A 20,910-nucleotide genomic window follows, 5' to 3' on the forward strand; every position below is an offset into this window, starting at 1 on the left:
AGCCGCAGGTGCCGGGGCGGCCGCTACCCTCCCCCGGCGGCGCCGCCGTACGCTGTCGGCCGCCGCTGCTCGGCTCTTCCAAAAAATACCAACAACAAAAAAAAAGTTTCCAGCGCGTGTTTTGCGGGGAAAAGGCTGAAAATACAAGCTCTGAAGCGACGAGAAATGGTAACCACTGGAGGAGCCCCCCCCCGCTATTCTGAGAGCGAACAGAAGGAAGAAGGGAGAAAAAAAAAAGGTGTTATTTTTAAGCCACCGCTGTTTTCATTAAATACGGGTCCTCCGGTGCTATCGCTCGTAAGTTTGTTTCCCGGGGGCTCTGCGCCTTCAGTTAGATTAATTAGAGAGGGCAGGAGGCGACGCGAGTTGCGTACGTGCGACGCGTTTAGCGGCAGCCCGGCCCGCAGGCTGCTCCCCCGGGCGGGGTGCGGGGGGTGCGGGGCTGCCCTCCCCCCGCCCGCCCCTCCGCCCGCCCGGGGTTAGAAAAGGGTTAAGAAACTTGGCTGGAGAGATGAATGGCGCGGTGCGGGGAGGGGCCGGGCTGCGCCGCGGCGGGCGAGGTGGAAGGCGGGGAGGATCGCGGCTGCGGGTTAGGCTTTGAAAGTCAGCCTCACAGGCATTGCAGCAGAGCCCCGAGCCGCGGAGGGGCGCGGAGAGGAGCGCAGCGGAGCTCGCCGTGTATGTGCGCGGGGACGGGCGGATGGGCGCGGGGATGGGAGGGGGGCGGGGGCGGCGCGTCCTGCCCTCCAGCCGGGGCACCCGCCCGCCCAGCTCGGCGTGAGGAGCCGCCGCTGCCCGGACCTGCGCGTCGGGACCGGCCGCCGGAGCCCTCGCCGCTGGGCCGGGGCGGCACGCGTGGCCGCCCGCTGCCTGCGCGGGGGCCGCCGCCGGAGCCTCTCCCGGAGGCGAGGCCGGCCGGCGGGCACCAGGCAGCCCGCCCGGGAGGAGCCGCCGCCGCGGCGGGGGGGGGTGCGCGGGCCCGCTGCGGGGTGAGTGCGGCGCTCGCCCGCCGGCGGCCGCGCTGGCTGGCGGGGGAAATGGCCGAGCGGGGCGGGCCGGGGCCGCGCTGCCGGGCGGGGAGGCGGCGGCGGGGAACAATGCCGGGGTGAGCCCGGCGCGAGGGTGGCCGCGGCGGCGGGGGCCGTTTCCGGTGGCGGCCGCCCCTCCGGCACCCCCCGCCCCCGGTGCCAGCCGAAAGTTTGTCTGGCCGGGGTGGGTTTGGGGGAGCTGGAGGGACGGAAAAGTTACTCGTCGCTACCCCCAAGACCCGCCACTGTTCTCCCCAGCGCTGGCCGCGAGCCTCGGAGCCCGTTTCGGAGGGACACCCTCCTCCTCCTCCCGGTGTGTGCGCCCGTGAATTATTTAAAGCGCCGCAAGCTCGGTGCGCAGCGGCTGCGGCGGCCGGGGAGGCGCCGGGGGTGCGGGGAGACCCGGCCCCGCCGGCCGCGGCCTCGCTCGCCTCCCGCCGCCCGGCCGCCTCCACAGCAGCTGCGGGCAAGGCCACGCTTCCCTCGCCTCCCCCCCCGCCGCCCGCCGCGCCCGCCCCACCTCCACCTGCCCGCCGGCAGCCGCCTGCCTCCCCGTTGCCTCTCGGCGGTAGCGCGCCGCTCGGCTCCCTGCTTCCCCCAAAGATGCCTTCTCATCGCTTCGGGTTCCTCAGGGACGTCGCTGTTGCCTTTCTAGACTAAAGGTTACTTTTCCAGACGTGTTTTTGTGTCCCTGAAGCCCGTTAAAGGTGATCCCCCACCCTTTCTCCCTGCGGAGCGTGCTGATGGTGGCTGTGCTTTGTAAGGGGCAGCTGGCGATGAAGTTGGAAGGCAGCGAGACCCAAAGAAACGGCGTGTGGGCAAAATGAGGGGCAGCCTGGTGTAACATGCGAGCAGCCTTGCGCCACCGCTGCCCCCTTCTCTTCCCTCCGTGTTGTGGATCCTGGCGGTCGGTTAGGTTTTTAATTTCAGGAAGAATTCGGCTGAAATGCTTGACACGTGTTGAAGATGTTGAAAAAAATGGTGGGATTTCTGGCTCTGGGATTCTGGTGGTGTTAGGAAAGCTGAAGTGGAAGTTGTCCCCTTCTGCCTCATCTCTCTGGAATCTGGAGACTGTATTATTCCTTGTTTTATTTTGAGGGGACCTGCCTGCAGTGTCTAACAGCTCACAGGCTGATTAGAATTTAACTGAGTCATGGCACTATAAATGTTCAGAGATACTGTAAAGCTTTATTTAACAAAGAGTGCGAATCCAGCCTACGAAGACCCGTGGGGAAGAAGCAGTCGCTTGTGGAAAGGGGGTGGTGTATCCCTGAGCGAGCGGTAGAAAACATCTTTCTTTCATATCGAAACGCGATTTACTGCTTCTAGGGCTGACTGAACACACTAAAAAGTGACATGGCAAGATGCCGTGTGACAAAAGCTTTCTGAGCTGAGCATATCTTGTGGTTAAAAGTCTGATTTAATGGCATCTGCGTAATTGTCGCTATACGGGCAGCAAAAGTTGACATCTCGGAGGGCAAAAGTTATCGTCTGGAGTGATGTTCAGGCAGTTTTGGGGCTTCTGCTGTCTGGGACAACTGTCCTCACAAACTTGTGGTCGAGAAGTTGGACTTATGTTATCGATGGTCTCTCAAGATAGCGTTGACGTTGACTCCAAAGCAAGACAGTGAGTTTGTCATGAGTGAAATGAGTACGTAAGGGCATGCGTTTCCCGTGGAGTGGGATGGGAGAGGTAAGGAGTAGTGATTGCGTGTTTCAGGTAGGGGTGAAATCTGACCTCCTGTTGGACCTGCCTACGGTTCTGAGCTACCCAGTGAGCAAGAGCTGTCAGTCGTTTTCAGGTTTCCATAGACCGTGCATGCACAGAATACAGGATGCTGTGAAATGCCAAACTGGACTGGATGGATTTTTATTTTTTTTCTCCCCTCTGTTAGTCTTGTGGTAGAAAATTGCCAGATGAAAACTTGCCCTTCCTCTCTGCTGCCTGTGCTTGTTTCTTTTTCGAAAGTGAAAGACATGCTAACCAAAATTTATTATACCCATAAAAACTATGTTGATGAAGAAGTAAAAGTGAACTAATATTTTTATATTGTAAACTTAAATGGGTGACTTCAGCACTGGCTGTATCACCAGCAGTGTTTGATAGCTGTGTTTGGGGCGAATCTGTTCTGTAAAAGGCGTCAAGGAGAATTTTTTTTCTCTTTTTTTCTTTTTTTCTGAAGTGATTCACTAAAGGTTATAAAACTCAAACATGAATTAACTTTACGGTGATCATATTTGCCTGTAGGTTTTACTTAATGTGGGATTGGTTTAAAAGAATTGACAAAGGTTTGCTTGCTTAAAGCTTATTTTGTCTTTTCAGGGCTAACTTTATTTTTCTGGCTTTGAACATTGGCAGAAGGTTTCTGTAATACCAACTGTATTATTGTTAGCAGTAAGAGCACTGTTAATTTTACCAGTGACAGTGTGGGACATAACTATATTAAAAGATCAACTATGTTTTGCGTTGTGCCGAGCACATGTATAAACTTGCCCAAGGCAAAGCCAGGGAGTTGCATTTCCCACAGTCAGCTGTCTTGCTCAAGGGTTGTGCTTGAAACCTCCTTGCAGGGCTATCGGAGAAGGCACAAGGGCTGTAAAATTTTGTTAATTTTTAGAACAGCTTTTCAGGATTTGCCTGAACCTCAAAACCCAGATGGTTTGCGTTTTTTTTCCTGTATGTGAAGGTATGGGGAGTGGAGGGGGTCCAGAAGGGGGACTGGGGAGAGCGTGGGGTTTCCAGAAGGGGGACTGGGGAGAGCGTGGGGTTTCCAGCTGGGCACCTGGCAGGGGGGGCACAAGCCCCTTTGCTAGTGGGGCTTTGGTGGCCGAGCTGCCACGTGTGGGGGGTCCTTGAGGCAGGGGGGCCTGAGCTCAGCCTGGCTGATCTTCCACCTGCTGGGTGACACGTGCTGAGCGATGGGCTGGGTGACAGAGCAATAGGTGGGATAAATAGGATACCTATCCTACGGATTAAAAAAGGATAAATACCCTTTTGGGACAAGAAGTGCAAATCTTGAAGTATAAATCATTACTGCTCAGCGGGGGTTTAATGACAAGCAAGTGGAAAGATAATGTAGGTAGGGAATGAAGCCTGAGCAGAAGGAAAAGGTATGAAAGAGTATGCGCAAATGTACAAAAAAGATTTAAAAAAAAGCCTGTAAACTTGAAAGTCTGCCTAAGCAGCCTGAAACTAAAGACAAAAAGGTTAATGGTAACAGCACTTGTGGTTTGCTCTTTCTTCCTGCCAGCAGGCCAAAACGATAAGAACAGTCACCGTCTGCGCTGTGCTGGCCGGCCTGTGGCAGGCCTGGGGAAAGTTACGGGGAGAGTATTTAAAAGGCTTTTGGCATTGCTTTTGGATATTGCGGCCTTAGGGATTTACTAGTTGCATTTGAAAATACCGGATCAGTAAATAGCGCGCTGTGGTGGGCAGGCAGGACTTCGGGTGGACAGCTGTGATCGCGTAAAAACTTCCTGGGAGTTCTCCGTTGGGAAGATCTGCCTCAGAAGAAGCAGGCAGAGGGATTCTTTCAGTAAAGATGAATGCCTGTGCTTTAGTGTTTCTGGATTATTTATTTCAAATACTTAGAAGTGTTAACGGACCTATTTAGCACTTGAAAGAATTAATTTGGTAATTTATTTGGCTGTCTGTTGCAGGTCACTTGGCTTGATGGTTGAAGAAGGAGAATAGGAACTAAGACTCATGTAAATAAATATTCATGTGCAGAAAGGGGAAGGAGCAGTTGCTAGCCATCTTACGTTGGGTCAGACCCCTCCTGGCACAGTCTTCTCTTACTGAAATTGTTACTGGAGCTCACTGCTCCTGTTTAATTGCCTGTCTTGAGAGAAACTCTCTTTTCATACCACTTATTTCTAAATAGCAGGTCTTTAGCAGAGGAAAACCGATTTTGCTTATAGACAAAATCAGATTAAAAGCAGACGCTACAGACCTTCTATTAGTCACTGGTTTAAGAGGTTGAATTTGGTGTAGGAAAGAATCTCAGTGTTGGGGAAGACTTCTGATGGACTGCTCTTCCCCCTTGCGAAAAAGTAAGTTGAGGGAGTCATCATGAGAGGTCAGGCACTAGATGTAACATGTTCCAGTCTTGACCTAAACTATTACTTGAAAACAAACAAGGGAGTATTTGATTTGCCCCAAGAAGCACTTTAATGAATTTCTGTGTAGAAACGTGCCTAAGCAGTACGTCTCGCTCGCAGAACAGTATTTTTGTTCTTCGTGGTGCTAGGCTGATTATGCTGCTCCAGTGCTGACTTTTTCACAGCAAACTAAAAGTCGTGGCTACGAGTTTTCTCCTTCTCTGTGCCGCACCCCACTATGAAAATGGAGTGGGGAAGGAAATTGGAAAGGCTTTTTCAGTGATACAGAAGGCAGGGCTTACCTCAGAGGTAGAAAGAAATGATCGTTCTTGGCCCAGGAGATTGGTCTGTTGGTATTGTTCATGGCATCACCTATCCCACTTTCAGCAATTTATAATACGAAACAAATCAACATTTAGAAAAAAATCTATAAGGTGTGCAAAACAAGTGATCCAGATCTGATGTTTCTGGGAATAAAGTAGTATTCTGGAAAAGCTTTTAAAAATTCTTCTATTATTTTTGAAACATCATTGAAGAAATACGGCATTTCCCCCAAAAATAACAAATTCTTTTGTTCTCTTTTCTCTGAACTGTTACAAGCCTTTTGTAGTCACTTGGAACAATGCAAAAAAGACTGTTTAATGGTGACCTAAAGGAAATCTTGCCTATACAGTGAACCTTGATAGGAATACAATGTGGGGTGGTGGTGTTTGGTGTGTCCATTCCCTCTCCTTGTGCCCCCCCACCCCCCTGGTAGAAAGTGTTTTGTCTGCATCTATTATATAGAACAGAAATACTGAAATCAATTTTTTCTCAAATTAGGGTGGATTGAAAAGGTGTATATATATATATTTTTTTTTTTTTTTCCTGAGTGCTACTTCCTTCTGCAGGAAGGGGGGTCCTCTTGTCCCATTTCTCCTTTGGTCACAAAAGATTCCACATCCAGCTTATTTGCCCTTTCAGTGAAACAGGGTTGGGAAGGCTTTGAACTATGTTTATTACCACCTTTGTCACTGTACCCATCATTTCTCATTATTTTGACCGCAGTGATAGCTTTGGATTTATCCCCAGCCTGGAATCCAAATGTTGAGGATTGGCTACTGTTCTGTGATGCAAACTGATTATTTTTTTTTTTTCTTCCTTCCCCGACGAATGTAGGGGAAGGATTTGAAATTGTATATGCAGGTAGTATTTCAGGGTATTTACTTACTTTTCAACTTAATTGGATACATTACTTTTGTTGGGGTTTTATGCTGGCAGTAGTCCAGCATGATTCTGTTATTTCATGTACCTGACAGCTTTGAATAGGTCTTTTTTTGGATGATGACCTGTCTGTTGACACCTGTATTGGTTTTTTTCTTTTCTTTTTTTTCTTCTTTTTTTCCCCAGGGAGCACACTGCAGAGTTAGATGTTTTCTCTAAGCTGGCTTTAACCCAAGTGGTTTTGCAGAAGGGGGAACTGCTGAGAGCCCCCACTGCCCCTCTCCCCTTTGCATACTCTCTTTGGGGTCCTCTCTGCTAGAGAAATTCTGTGTTTAAAAAGCTTTTGTATGTCGTGGGTTTTGTGAGAACAAGCTTAAAGGTGTGGAAAAGAAAGGAGCTCTTCCTCTGCCAGGTAAGGGGAGGGGAAAGTTCAGCCAGACAGGGGAGAAAGTCTGTGTTGTGAGTGTGTGTTTTGTTTGTTTGTTTTTTAGTATTTTATTGTTATGTTTGACTCTTTATGCGTGATAAACTTGCTGCTTGGGTGGTAACTGACTGACAGAAAATTTAATATAATCTTTAATAATGACGCTAGTCACAAGAACAAGGCTGAAATAATACAAATCATGGTGATCTAGGCTAGCTGTAAGTTTGCATCTTTTAGCAAAAGTTGATTTAGGAATAACAGAGAAGTGCTGAGTAGAATTTTTATGGTGATGCTTGTGGTGGGTAACGTACTCTAACTATAGTATTATATACTATTTAATCCCTAAATATCTTAAGAGCAAATATTATAATTTCTACTGGTTTAGTTTTTTCTAACTAATTTTGTGGTGTTCAGCATTACATTCACCAGTTATACTATGCTCTCTTACTTGTGTGTTTATATATTTAAATTAATAGGGGCTCTTTACAAAATAAGATTTTGACATTCATTAAGTGGAAGTATCAGTAATTTCTAAATAGGAAGGAAGGCTTTTGTATGACAGCTGTTTTTTGAATGATAGGAAGCAAAAGAAGACTATGGCTTTGAATCAGTTGAACATGGATTTTGTTCTTGCAGAAATACTGTCCACTTAGTACAAGTCTAGACAACACAATTTGCTTTCTGCTTGTTTTACTGATGGTTCTGTTCAGAAGCTTTTGATTTCTGAAGTTGAGAGTTAGATCTTTCATCTGAAATAAAAATGTTGTTTGCAGATCTTGCTAGCTAAAACAAAGTCTTGCTTTACAACAGCAATTAAGAGAGTAGGTAGAGAGACAATGGATAGGAAAAATTGGTACGTGGACTTTCATAGGGCGATTTCTGCTGTTCTTTTCAGATCAAACATGGAATTGTTGAGGAAGAAAATTAATGCATCCTTGGACTCCTGAAGGAAGAGCTTTCCTGATGGGACCACTTTCAAGGTAAATAATTTGTTGGGGTTATTTACCTTGTCTGTTTGGTTTGGGGTTTCTTCTTCATATTGCCAAATCTGTCAGACAACTGTCTGCTATGTGTAAGTCTTCTAGGATTGTAATATGGTTTAAGTGATAAATTTTCAAGTTAATCCCTCTATTTTGCTGTAAGACTTTTCTTTATTTATTTAGTGTATGCTGATTAAAGAGAAATAATTATTTCAGTAGCGTTTGAACTTTTTGTATGGAATTCACTGGTAAGTCATGAAGATTTAGCCTACTTGTTTGGGAGGTGGCTGCTAAATAGAGAAGAACTTGATTTACATGTAATTTCAGAGTGAAAGAGAAGATTAAATAAAACTTACTGTTACCATTTCTCTCTTTTTTTTTTTTTTTTTTTTTTTTTTTTTAAATAAAACAGATCCAAATTGAGCTTCTGTGGCAAGGGACTGTCACAGTGAAATCATTACTAGATATTACATTACAATGGCTTGTAGACATTTAGCACCGCTGTCATTTTGTTTGGATCTGCTCCCTTGGTTCCCATTTCCTAAATCCTATTTTTCTTTGATACTGGGGAATAATTCCCTGAGTGTTGTCCAGTGATTGCTTATGTATATGCACTTTGCTTTGTGAGTAATTTCATTCACTTGAGTAGCCCCACTGTACTCGGTGGGCCTAGATGCATGCCTAAGAACTTGAGAATGCTGATGAGCATAAAGAATACAATTTGGGCGTGTAATGGTTGACAAGCAGTTGTTGTTTTGTTTCTGGTCTCTCTTAGGACTCATTTGCATTGCCTCCAGTGGCAACGTTTGAGCATTAGTAGGGAAGGTCCAGAAGCTGTAAGCAGTCATACCAAATCCCAGCCTGCAAAACTTCTCACATATTAGTTCTAATGACACAGATTGCAGATGCAAGGATGTATTTTTCTTTTTTTTTATTAATCCATGTGTTGCTTGACTGCATGTGGCTGTAGCATTGGTCTGTGTACTGCTGTTTGAGCATCTCTGGTACAGTAGAATATGGCAAAGTAAAATCATTAGGAAATACATGCACTTTTTAAATTGAGGAGCTTTGCATTTATCCAATCAGTGTTTTGGAAGCAAAGGGAAATCAAGATGAGGGATTCATTCCTCGGGTCCCTCCTAATGTTTCCTATTTGAGTCCTCAGAAAAAGATGGCATTGCTGTAGTGCTGCTTAGTTGTCTGAGCAATTGTATTTACAGGAAGATTAATTGTATTACTTGCTGGTCTCAGAATCAGTAAGATATACACTTTGGAATTAAAACATTATTAATTAATCAGCTATTTAAAACTTGAGAATTGTGCTCAGGAGCAGATGGTCACTTATACAGCCTTAACTGAACTTCATAGGCATTTGCTTTTGTGGCAGTCAGGGTTTTTTAAGTCCTTCACATCTTCAAAAATAAAGTGATTCAAAGCTTTGTTTTAAGATTGTCACCTCTGTTTAAAAGCAGTTCTACTTAGAGTTGCGGAAGTGTAAACTGTAAATAAGGGTCTTACACCAGACATTGAGCTGGTCAGTTAGGTGGTTAAGCTAAAGATTTGAGAAAATTTGTTTGTCTATACGTGGTTGGCAACCCTGACACAGTTTGCATAGGTTTTTCCGTTGCTAACCAACATTATAGAGCAGTTACGTGCTATGTCTTGATTTTTTTTGTCGGGGAGGGAACAGATTTGTTTATTGGTTGTAAGAACTAATTGTAAATACCTGTGTTGGTATACACATTTGCTTTGCATACCACTGTGAATAGCTTTAGGGTGAAGTGCAGTAGAGTTCTGTCTTGATCAGAGGTTTGGTTTTGTCACTGGAATTAGATTTCTTGTTTTAAGTCGCACTTCTGGACCATTAAGATGGTCTTTATCTAAAAGAGTACTGCTTTGCAAATAACTGTTGATCTTGATCATACTGTGTAACCTTTGTAAAGTAAGAGACACAAGAGGGGAAGGCAGTCATGCCAAGTTGAGCTTCCATCAAGGGAAAAGTCTGTAGCAGTAAGATAAAATTGATAAATTATGCTCTCTTCACTGTTCAGGTCTGAGAAACTTCAAAAGATGCAACTCATGAGAAGATACACTTACTATTAGTTTTTAATTCTCAGCTGCGATTGTCTTGTCAAAGAACAAGGTTGTGACTCAGCGTGAGCCAGGTTGGCTGAGGCAGCCTTTAATTGAGGAGGAATTGGACACTGTAAACCAATTATGCCTTATTTTTAATGATAGGTTTGAGAGAACAGCAAATGACTGTTGTATGATCTTGGCTGATAATACGTGCTTTTCTTGTTGGATAAAAACCTGAAAGCCTGAGGATATGAAGTTGCAAACTGAAGTTTCACTCCCTTCTCCCCCCTTCCCCATCCCTTCTTTTCTCCTCTGAAGAGGGAAAAGTAGGCTATGCAAGTGGAAGAAACCCCACTTTTTTTTTTTTTTTTTTTTTCCCCCTGTGAAACTGCTTGGCTTTTGGATGTATTTTGTCTTTGGGGACCAACTTAGTGCTTCCATTTTGTTAGCCTAAGAAGCTTGGTAAAGAGATTGCAGTGTAGAGAAATGTCCCTCATTCTTTCTGTAGCTTGGCATTTAATATTTTACAGCAAACTTAAGTTTAACATATTTGAACTTGTACTAGATAGGGTTAATAGGCTAGAACAAAAGGTCAAAGCATAAGGCATTAGGCTTAATTAAGGGAGAGCAGGAGTGGCGGGAGTATGTGACAGTTAAATGGGTTTCCCACAGACTAATGTCTGTTACAGTGCAACCATGCCTCAACTTAAGTGGGTTATTTTGTGCAAAGGGCAGCAGTGATTAGCAGTTTGACATGCCAGACATTTCTGGCCAATCCCATCTGTTTTGGAGGTTAAAAAGCATACCTTTATGAGCTGATAGATTGATTTGTGTGCCCGTCTTGTACAGATTAGAAGTCCAAGGCCGATGCTGTAAATGCCAGTTACAGAATATTGTACTTTCTTAGTTGCTCTTTGTTTAAACTGTCAGCTGTGTTGTAATGGGGCTAACAGCTATAAAAGTGACCGTGCAACATGAAGAACGTGGCAGGGCTGCTGCGGCAAGTGTTTTGAACCAGAAAGGTCTGGGAGGAACACTTCCTCCTTCATCAGGTTTGTTTTGAACTTGAGCCTGTAGGCTTTGGTCATTTTGCAGTGCTTTGCTTGGAAAGGGAATCTAGCTTAATGTGCTCCTGCGTAAGGCTCTTGCCTCTTCTTTACAGCAGTTGCTGTTCATGTGCTTGTCTGGAGGTTACCTGCCTTGGCACGAGCAGTTTTCCAGTTTGGGGCATGGTTGGCTAAAGGAGAATGTCAGTATTTCAAAGGTTTCCGTATTTATCTTGACTTCATTACGCTCTCTGCGTTGTTCCCGCTCCGCTGCTGAACTGAGATGATACCTATGCGTTTTGTTGGTTTTTTCCTTGGTAGCTGTTACTCTCTGGATAGTTTTTCTGATTGTATCATGAGGTTGCCTTATAAGTCTAAAATAAAATAGGTAGCACAATTAAGTCTTGACTGTGTTTCTCGTCATCTTTATGACTTTGTAAAGTCAAAGCTACATTACTATTAATATAAGACTATTAATAAATCGTTGATGCAATAAAACTGTTTTTGATAATGTTCAAGGTTCATACATAGTTGAAGGTGATTATCCTATTTTAAAATCAAGTAGAGGTCAGACTGTATTGTAAGATAACTGACTGTGGCCCAAATGATATGTGATAGCTTCAAGACCAATGAAGGTCTTCCTTGCTTTTTAAATACATACATGATTTTGAGTTAAATTGTTAACTATAAATGTACTTTGTGGTAACATACAGATTACTTCCTTTTGTATTTCCTGAAAAGCAGTGAGATATGTGCTCACTTAAAAGTAACGCTTAAAGCTCTCATTTTTGAAAGACATTAAGTTTTCCCTGTGTTCCCTCTCTCCTCCATTCAAGCAGTGACACTTGTAGCTAAATATAACTGAGAAATAAAATGGCATGAAATTAACATTCGGCGCCTTGCATTTAACATTCCTACCTTAACTTTTTAAATTACTTATGTCTAAAATTTCTTGGTTTTTCTCCTTGCAAACATGATTATCTTTTCCTTGCTCTGTTTAAAAGAAAATAAAAATAAAAACTGAAGATAGTAATGAATTGATATTCATACTATAAAGTCTGTTCCATGTACCTTAGCTGTACTTCTGCTCTAACGGCTGTGGCCTGTTCCTGAAGAGATTTACTAATTTGTGATTTGAGTAAATTCTCTTCACCTTATCTAGCTCTGTAAGAGCCACCTTAGTTTTTTCTTTTGTTCTTGTGAAAGTCTCTTCCTTTTACTTCTGTTTGAAATGCTTAGAAATATTTTCGGTGTCCTTTAGGATGAGCAAGGCAACATCATTATCTTGCAGTTTATTTAGTAACATGGAGCTGAAATGGGCATATGCAGCATCATGTTCTCTATGGAATAATATCTATTTAAATGATTTGGATCTAATACATATTTACATGAAAAAACATCTTGCCCTTCTCTGTGGGGAGAGAAGGTGAACAAGCATAAATTTTATAATACTCATTGCTTCTGTTGCACTAAATCATACTTAAATTGCAGGAGGCTGTTGGCTTGAGAGTTGTGGAAAAAGTGCTTGGCTAGTAAAGTGAGGGTGCGGGGAGATTTATCTAGTTTAATACTAAGAAAATGTTGTCAGCTGTAGTGCATTGATGTGGGATTGCCTAAGTCCAAAAGCTGTACTTTAGATTTTTGTATATGCATATCTGTAATATTTTTGTGGTTATAATACACAAAATATAATCCTGAAACGATCCATTAGTGCAGTGTGCATGCATGCTTTATTTTGGCTAATTTGATTACTATTGATCATACCTGAGCCATTATCTAATATCTTGGGAATGGGATGGACACTGCGTCTGCTTTTCTGCTGTTTCAGGGCAGAACGTACTTAATGAAGCCTCTTGCAACAGTCATTGTCAACATCTTTGTAATTGCTGCTTGAGCGTAACTAGCATTTCCTGCTCCGAGCATGGCACAGACAATGGCATAATGAAGGTTTTCAGGTAGCATGATGAAGATTGTACTTGGGACTAAACGCAGGATGTTTTCTCCTCTTATCTTAAGGATATAGTCTAGTCTTGTTGATGACAGTGGAAGTCTGGGCAGTGACTTTTTTATTAGGCTTGGGCTTCTCTCCTAGTCTGCGCAATTCATGAAGTACAGCGCTGTAGAGTCAGTATGGTGGTTTCTCTTCTACTGTTCCACTTTCCTCATTGGATAAATCTTAGCAAAACTCTGCAGTTCAGTATTACTGAATGTAACAGCACTGTACCAAATATTCTGTAGTTGTCAGTGTTATCGGCTGCATTTTTAAAACGTATCTCTCCTTTTGTATTGTGCCTTTCAGTCAGAATATAAAATGTTTGCATAGGATATTCATACAGCTTGATTGGCCATTAGGCATTAAAACCCATTCTAAAGTGTCCAATGTTTTCAACTTTGAGTAGCCTTCAGAAAAAGAAAGGATGCAGTTGGTCTTCGGTGTTCCATGTAAATGATGAAAAGGTGAGCAGTGGGCTGGTGTACCTGACCCTTTGTAAACTGGGTAGAAAGGATGCCTCATCATGCTTCTGTGAACGGGCCGACTATGGATTTCTCCTTATTTTAGATTTCCATACTCTCTGACCTTGTAGTTGTTGACTTTGGTCTGGAACAATTTCAAAGTCATGTAAATGAATGTAATTAAGGTATTGCTTATCATCTTGGAGAGTTCACAGAGATGCTTATTGGCTAGAAAGGTTTGTTTACTTAATATGGAAGGTTAATATAAGGTTAAATTTTACTGTGTAAAATGGCTTCATAATGTTTTTATTTAGCAGCTGAAGAAAATAGTGTTTGAAAAGGCAAATAATAGTTTTATTTGACCTCCATGTGTTTCCTGTAGCTTGCATTATTGGGAAACTGTATCTTCATTGCATAGTCTTATTACAGTTTTCCTTTCTCTCCTTTCTAGGAAGGGAACCTCTCAGAACTATTTGTAGGCCTTTGTGAAGGAAAGGAGCTACATTAAGGAAGGAAGTGCAGAAATAATTAACAGTAATTGCTATAAGTAGTCCATCCACTTCCACTTAAGTCTTTTGTTCTCTCTCCCTCTTTTTGCCAGAATGGGATTCATGCTTTGTTCTTTGGTGTTTCTTTTGTCTTTATGCCCACTGCTGCCGAAATAAGGTGAAAAAGCAGCCTGAAACAGGGAAGAGCATCAAGCTACTGGCTTCTGCCTTCATTTCTCAGGCAGTAGAAAGAACAGGGCCAAGCCTACCATTTTCTAGTCTGTAGCCCTCAGCTTTGTTGGAATATAGTTACTTATGGAAAAAATTGCTTGCCTGAGTGTTGGGTTTTTTTCCGTTCACTCTGGAGATTTTGTAGTCATCAAAAAGGTGAGTACATGAGAAGCATCATGCAAAAAATGAAAGCAAACCAACCAACTTATTTCTTACACCTTTTTCATCTCCTGCTTGTGGCCATTTTTCTAGAAATGCAGCTCCCAGCCGGAGAAGCAGACATCCCCGGTGGGTGATGGTGTCCAATTCTGCCAGTCTTGTACTGGGCTGAGTTTGGTGGGGAAGAACAAAGCTATGTGAAAATTGGAAACAACTCCTAATGCACAGCACTTTCTGGAATCATTTGGGCAACAAGAGCTGCTGGCTGTGTTGGCGTTGGTTTGCAGAGTACTTGCTTCTGCCATTTTTCTTCATGTAACAAGTGGTACATGGATGGGCTCCTCACTGTTCGAGGTAGCTAACTTCTTTCTGCTTACTATAATTTTATGTGCTAAATTAAGCAACAATGAGAATATCCTTTAAAGGCTGAGTAATTGAATGAATAGCCTTATCTGAATATTTCTAGCTTGTGGAGATACCCAAGAGCAGGGGTCCTCAAACTTTTTAACCAGGGGGCCAGCGCGCGGGTGAAGTGGCAGGCAGTCATCTGCGGCTGCTTGGTTTCCCCCCCAGCCCCTGGCGGCGGGGGGGCGGGGGGGGGTTTCTGTAAATACCGGCGGCTGGATTGAGGACCCTGGGGGGCTGTATCCAGCCCGCGGGGCGTAGTTTGAGGACCCCTGCCCAAGAGCATCATTCCCTCCCATTTTTGGAAGAACTGAAGGCTTCAGGTTCTAGTCTCTGCTTCCTAAATGTGCAGCTAGGGCAATAGCTTGATATTTTTTTTTTTTTTTTCCTTGAATTCATAACAATCATTACTTGAAGTAATCTAAAGGTGCTTCTAGATGAGAGATAAACAAAATCTCTCATGGATGAGATATGAGAAGGAATGTAAGAAGCTAAACTTCAAAACTAGAATGTAATGATCTAAAAGTGGTGGGGAGGAGGAATGCCACAGCTAAGTGTGAAATCTTTCACCTTTGAAATTGGAAGAAATGGTGCTGTTGACTTCAGTAAAGCCAATAATTTCATCTGAACTCCAAGATGCTATGTTGAAGTCTGTGAAATTCACTCCCTGATAATGGAGATGTTGTGTATGGTTATGGGGTGGAAAGGCAAAACGAGCTGAACAGTGTTCTTTATCTGTTACTTCAGGCTGTAATTATGGGAAAAAAGGGAAGAATCTATGCACTTCTGCCATTTACTTTTTCTTTGCTAACATACTAAGAGCAAGTCTGCTTCAGACTGCTCAACAGTGGCCCCATAAAAGTGCAAAATTTCTTGAAGAAAAATTTCCTCTTGCTGCTGGAGGTCAAGATGATATCTCAAGAATCAGTCCTGATCCTCTCAACTTACTGGTGTTTAATTCTCTGCTACCTTAAGTTTTATCCCATTTCAAAACAAATGCAAAAGGAACATTTAATAAACCGTGCTGATAGCATTTTGTAACCTCTTTGCACTCCTCCACGTTGGTTTAACTGTCAAGATGAAAAGATAACAAGGTTGTGCAGAACCGCATATACTGTTTACTGAACTCTGGCTTGTCTTTGGAGTGCAGCACCAAACATGAAAGTTTGATCGTTCCTTTTGGATACAGCTCTTCAACAGAGCGGTCTTGAGTGCTTGCTCACAAGTGTGGTTTTTTTTTTTTTTGTTAAAGCTAGTTTTTCATATGCCTATGGCTATCTCAGCACGAATATAGCCAAACTGGTTTTTGATCTGAAATGCATAAAAGGCCGTTTTCCCAAACTTTATCTTTTGGACCTCAAATATTATCATTAGTCATTTTCTAGTATGAATCCCCTAAATGGGAAAAGGGTCTGTTCAGTGTGTCCTTCAGGCTTTCCAGGCAATTTGACTTTTGCATTATCCTGCTTTGGTTTTGTTTTCAAAGTATTCTAATGCGCAGTAGGAGAGATGAACAGTATTTGGACACAACTTTTGGGGTAATGCTGGGTATTTTGGGTTACAGTGCTCTACGGTTCCTCTAGCTCTGGTCTTCAGAGCCTCATCTATGCAAATGCCAGTTGTGTTTTGTTTCTGCAAAACTGAACTTTAGCAATAAAGCAAGTCTTAAAATATTTGTGCTGATGATCACGCTATTTCTGTGTCTCTTACCTTCTGACTTTGTTGTTATTTTTTGAGGAAAACTGCACATGCTTCACAAGATACCAGGAGCACAGGAAACAATCAAATTTCCACTCTTGCAGCCTTTTGGGGATAACGTAGGCCATTGCTGTTCTGCTACTTAAGTACATTTGGAGTCTTCAGAGATCAGTTACTCTTTTGGATAACAGATTGTATGAATTTAACATATAAACATGCTCGTCTCCTTTTCCTGTCCTCCTTAAAGGTCACTGTACAGGAGGGAAAGTTGAGTCATGGGCTATAAACACATGTAGATCTGCTATCTCGTCTAATTCTTGTTAGCTTATTGCTTGGTGCTGTGGCAGGTGCACTTTGTCAGGTTTGTCCGTGGTGGTGCTACTGTCTCTCGTGACCTGCTCCGTTCCTCTGCAGAAAGTCCCTTCCCTGTAGCGGGATGGCGTAAGTCAGGGTGCGTTGTCTCCTCACCTGCTGCCCTTCCTTGCTGAGTAAAGAAAGTTGCTTGGAAATGCATCTGTTCCATGTGTATCATACAGCTTATTTCTGTGGAAAACCTACTTTATTTAAACTTGCCCATGTCACGTGGAGATCATCTGCAGGATTCAGAGAACACTGACAAGATGCCCTGGACTGTAGAAATAGCAATGATTGTTTAAATAATTCAGAAAAGTAATATAGTATACTGAAATCCTCCTGAATATTGCAGTTACTGTGCTTCAGTATCAAAACTGTATGTAGGAGAAAGACTATTGGAAAGGTGTGTGACAGCGGGTATATTGGAGCTGGTGATACTGGGAACATCAGATACTCTTAAAACTGGGACGGATCTAATGGAGGTGTCCATTTTTCAGTTCCTGAACACATGTCATGCTGTCCTGGGGATTAAACACGTAATGTGGGGGTGGCTTGTTGGGTGTTGGGGGTTTGGGGGTTGTGGGTTTTTCTGGTTGGTTGTTTTTTTTTTTTTTTTTAAATCCTAATTTAGATTATGTATTTTAGACCTCTATCAAAAGACCTCATACATTCTTGTGTGGAAGAATTAGGGCAGAGGGCCACCTTATGACATAATTGAAATTATAGTGATGAAATGCACTTGTAGAAACTAAAAAAAAAAAAAAAAAGAAGGAAAAAAAAAAGGAGTAGTGATAGAAGTCCTGGGGAGGGTAGGCTGTGATTATTTGATGTGCTTTCGTATCTTTCAGATGACCGAGGGCCTTACTCCTGGGTAGTACAGGTCTCACTCACATGGATCAAATGTGAAATTTCTAAATGTGTCACTTCTAAAAACCATTTCTGCAAAAATGATGCTTAGAGGCTTCTCATTGAAGACTACAAATAATGCAATGCTCTTCAGCTATATTAAATAAAAATGAGATGGAGAAACAAACACATGCTTACTTTTCAGCCTGCATAAACAGTCTTGCTAATTAAGATAAGGGCAAATATCCCTATGATTTTCTCTTGATTTAATCAGTAGACTAACTAAAAAAAAAAAAAAGTGTAAATATAAACATAATTCATAAACTCACTTTTCTGAGTTTTTCACTCCCTCATACGTGCACTAGTGACTAATGGTGTGTTCCAGCATTATTTCTGTATTTGTTATTTACAAGTGAGTCGCTTAAGATTGTGGAAATAACTGGTGATTATTAAAATGAGATCACAGAGGAGAAGGAGAAGGTATATTATCTTCTGTATGCTTTTATTAGCTCTCTTTCATTACCTTGAGTGTGCTATTTAAATAGTTTTTGAATATTGTTCATGTGTAATGTGTGCATAAAACATTTCCTTCTGGAAATGCATAAGTTGTTTATGTTTGAGTTGTTTGGTGACCATTGTACAACCAGGAGCCCATGGATTTGACCAGCACTGAATATTTTGATACTCTGTGGGCATAGCTTCCTCTCAGTTTACAAGTACTGTTTGCCATGCCTTGGGACTACATGTGTAAGTGATATAAGTCTGAACTAACGTCAGCTACATTTTTGAAGTTAGTTGAGGACCGTGGTTTAAAATTGACATCTTCTATTTAAATATTTTTGTCTTGGAGGCTCCAAGTATACTGGAAAGCATTTTTTTACTAAAAAACAAGTAATAAAATCAGTATTTCTGTGCCCGAGTGATAATACCCATGCCCCCTGCCCTCCATGTGTGAGATAAATTTGGTAATATATGTTTTAATATATTCCATGGCAATCATTGCATTCAATGGCGTTGTCTGTGGGCATGCTCATGGAACTAACTGGTGAGAAGCAAATCTATGAAGAGAATTTTGGCCTGTAGAGGAGAAGATACCTAAGCTGTCCTAGTCCAAAGGCAGAGCCCAGTATTTTTATCTGAGTGCAAAAGGAGAGTGTGGATGGATACGCTGGAGAATGAATGAGTTTGGTCTAGCAGTGGGCATTCTTTAGAGGTTTGGTTTTTGTTTTTGTGTGTTTGTTGGTTTTTTGTTTGGTTGTTTTTTGTTTTTTGTTTTTTTTTTTTTTAAAGATAGCATCCTTAGTTTCTGGAAAAGCCTGGTAAGGTGATACACGTAAGAATACAATAGAGATGTAAAGACTTACTAGTCCTAAATACTTGGAAATTGGAAGACATTATTACTTGTGTGACTGGAAATACCACTAGTTGAATTGAAGATATTGCCACAATTTGGCAGCTTAAATTCTGTGTGACTTGTTTGATTCTCTGTCTCTGTGGGTGAGAGGGGTAAGTCTTAATGAAAAAAATCTGTTACTTAAGGATGTGCAGATGATGGAAAACTTGAATAATCCCTTTGGGCTAGGTTGAGTATCCTTTAATTTTACTTCTTGTTTAAACAGTGTAGAGGGAAGAGCAACCATGTGGAGGGGAAGAGCGATAGCAGAGGGCAACTTGCTGCATGAAGCACACTATCAGTGGGAGTGTGTGCAAGGCTTCAGGGGCACCTGGAGGCTGATTCGGGGGGAAGAAGAGGAGCAGGCAGGAGCACTGTAGCTTATGAATCCTGTCAGTGCCCTTCTGAACATGGGGTTTGCTCTGATTCCTGAGACTACAGACTGCTAGAAACCAGTGGGAAAGTGTGCCGCTCTGTGCATCTGAGAGCACCGCTGGGAGAAAGTTGTTTAACTCTGGTGTAGTGGAGAAGGTAAAAAATAGGGTGTTCCAGCTTGCTATATGCACTGACATCGTTACGTAGGACTTGCAGAGTCTGTTCTGCACGGACACAACACCCACACTCCCCCGTTCTTGGTACTTTGTTGATAAGATCATTGCCTTAATAGCTTTAAAGCATGTTTTTATAAAATATGTTTTATATTGTGTGGGAACTGCTCTGAGCCTGGCAGCGAGTCTAGGGCATGAATTCTCACAAGTGGAAAAGGAGCAAAATGTGATGTCGAACAAAAATTTATATGTAGTAGTTCTAGGCAGCAAAAGGAAGAAATGGTTCCATGCTCTATCTCCCAGCTCTGGGGAAAGGCTTTAATGTCCATCAGTGGCCTCTTAAGTTTTGGTCCACAGATACTGCTGATGTAAAGTAGCTCGCTAAATCCCCACACACCCACCCTTTAATCACGGTTACAGGTTTGTTGGTGGTGGGTTGTGGGTTTTTTTTTTTTCTGTTTGCAAGTGGAATGTGAAGAGCTGGCCTAGTCTAAAGCAACTTACTCCTTAAATACTTCCCAGTGTCACCACTGGCTGGCTGAAGTCTTTCTTTCCTTTAAAAAGACATGTGTGCTATATAGAGACCCTTCTAAACAGAACTATATAAACAGCTTTGGTTAGAATTGGCACATTTGTGGGCTGTATCAAGGGTAGCTAAAGCTATAGAAGTTGAATTTTATCTAGCTAATAAAAAACTGGCAGAAGGTTTAGTTAGGTATTTATACTATAAAGGCTGTGGTGGGTTTATTCTGTTACAGAGATACTGGCTACTTTATGAATGAAGGCAGGTTTGCTTATTTGTATATATTTTTGTTTTTTTTCTGTAGAAGTTTGGGAACAGTGCTGTTTTTCTTCTTTTAAGCCTTGCAGCATTTAATTACATGGCTTTGGCACCTGCTGTAACAGAAGGTACATACACATACAGCATGCATGCTGTAGGAGGTTATGGGTCTTGGCCTGTAAGTGCTGTGCCTTGTTCCTGGGTGACTCCTTCCCGTTCTGTTTTTTCAGCTCTTAGTGGGGAAAGGGTGGGATGCAAAACTGTGGCGGGCTGACTTCCATGTCCTTGCTGCCTCTGGTGGTGGAACAGACAGGCTCAACAGGGATGTCTGGGCAGAGAGAGGGTAAAAAGTGTCCAGGCTCAAGTTTAAAAATTAATCTAGGAAGGACATTCTAAAAATAGATTAGACCGTGTGAACATATACCTGTGCAAAAGAGAAAGTAAAAGGTTTTGGTCCTAAAAGAGGCTTTTTAAAGGGGTAGCTGTAGGCATCTCTTGCAACACATCACATTGCATATTCGTGATTCTTAAAAATATTTATTACTGTTACGAGGGAAACCTGTCTCTGCTTTCATTGCTTCTTGCTCTTGTAAGCTTTGAGACTGAGTGTAAGAGCATCAGACTGAAGTGGAACACACCCAAATTCAGGGTAAATAGCCCTACTGCCAGCGGAAAGTGAGCTCTATATTTAGAGG

The 20,910-nt window shown here is 42.7% G+C and overlaps 1 protein-coding gene across 5 annotated transcripts in view; it reads left to right on the forward strand.

Annotated features, from left to right (window-relative positions):
• The first annotated feature begins 517 nt into the window (after nt 1-517).
• Nucleotides 518-20,910, forward strand: part of NRIP1 (nuclear receptor interacting protein 1) — a 79,946-nt gene continuing 59,553 nt past the window's right edge. For 3 of the 5 annotated variants that reach the window (XM_055701530.1, XM_055701528.1, XM_055701531.1), the window contains exons 1-2: nt 518-678; nt 7,652-7,736. The gene's annotated coding sequence lies outside the window, so the exon portion shown is untranslated. Of the gene's footprint in view, nt 679-761; nt 990-7,651; nt 7,737-20,910 lie in introns of those variants that run through there. The other 2 variants (XM_055701529.1, XM_055701532.1) reach the window with 2 other exon arrangements.

Source organism: Falco cherrug, chromosome 2 (assembly GCF_023634085.1).
Source record: "Falco cherrug isolate bFalChe1 chromosome 2, bFalChe1.pri, whole genome shotgun sequence".
NCBI lineage: Eukaryota > Metazoa > Chordata > Aves > Falconiformes > Falconidae > Falco > Falco cherrug.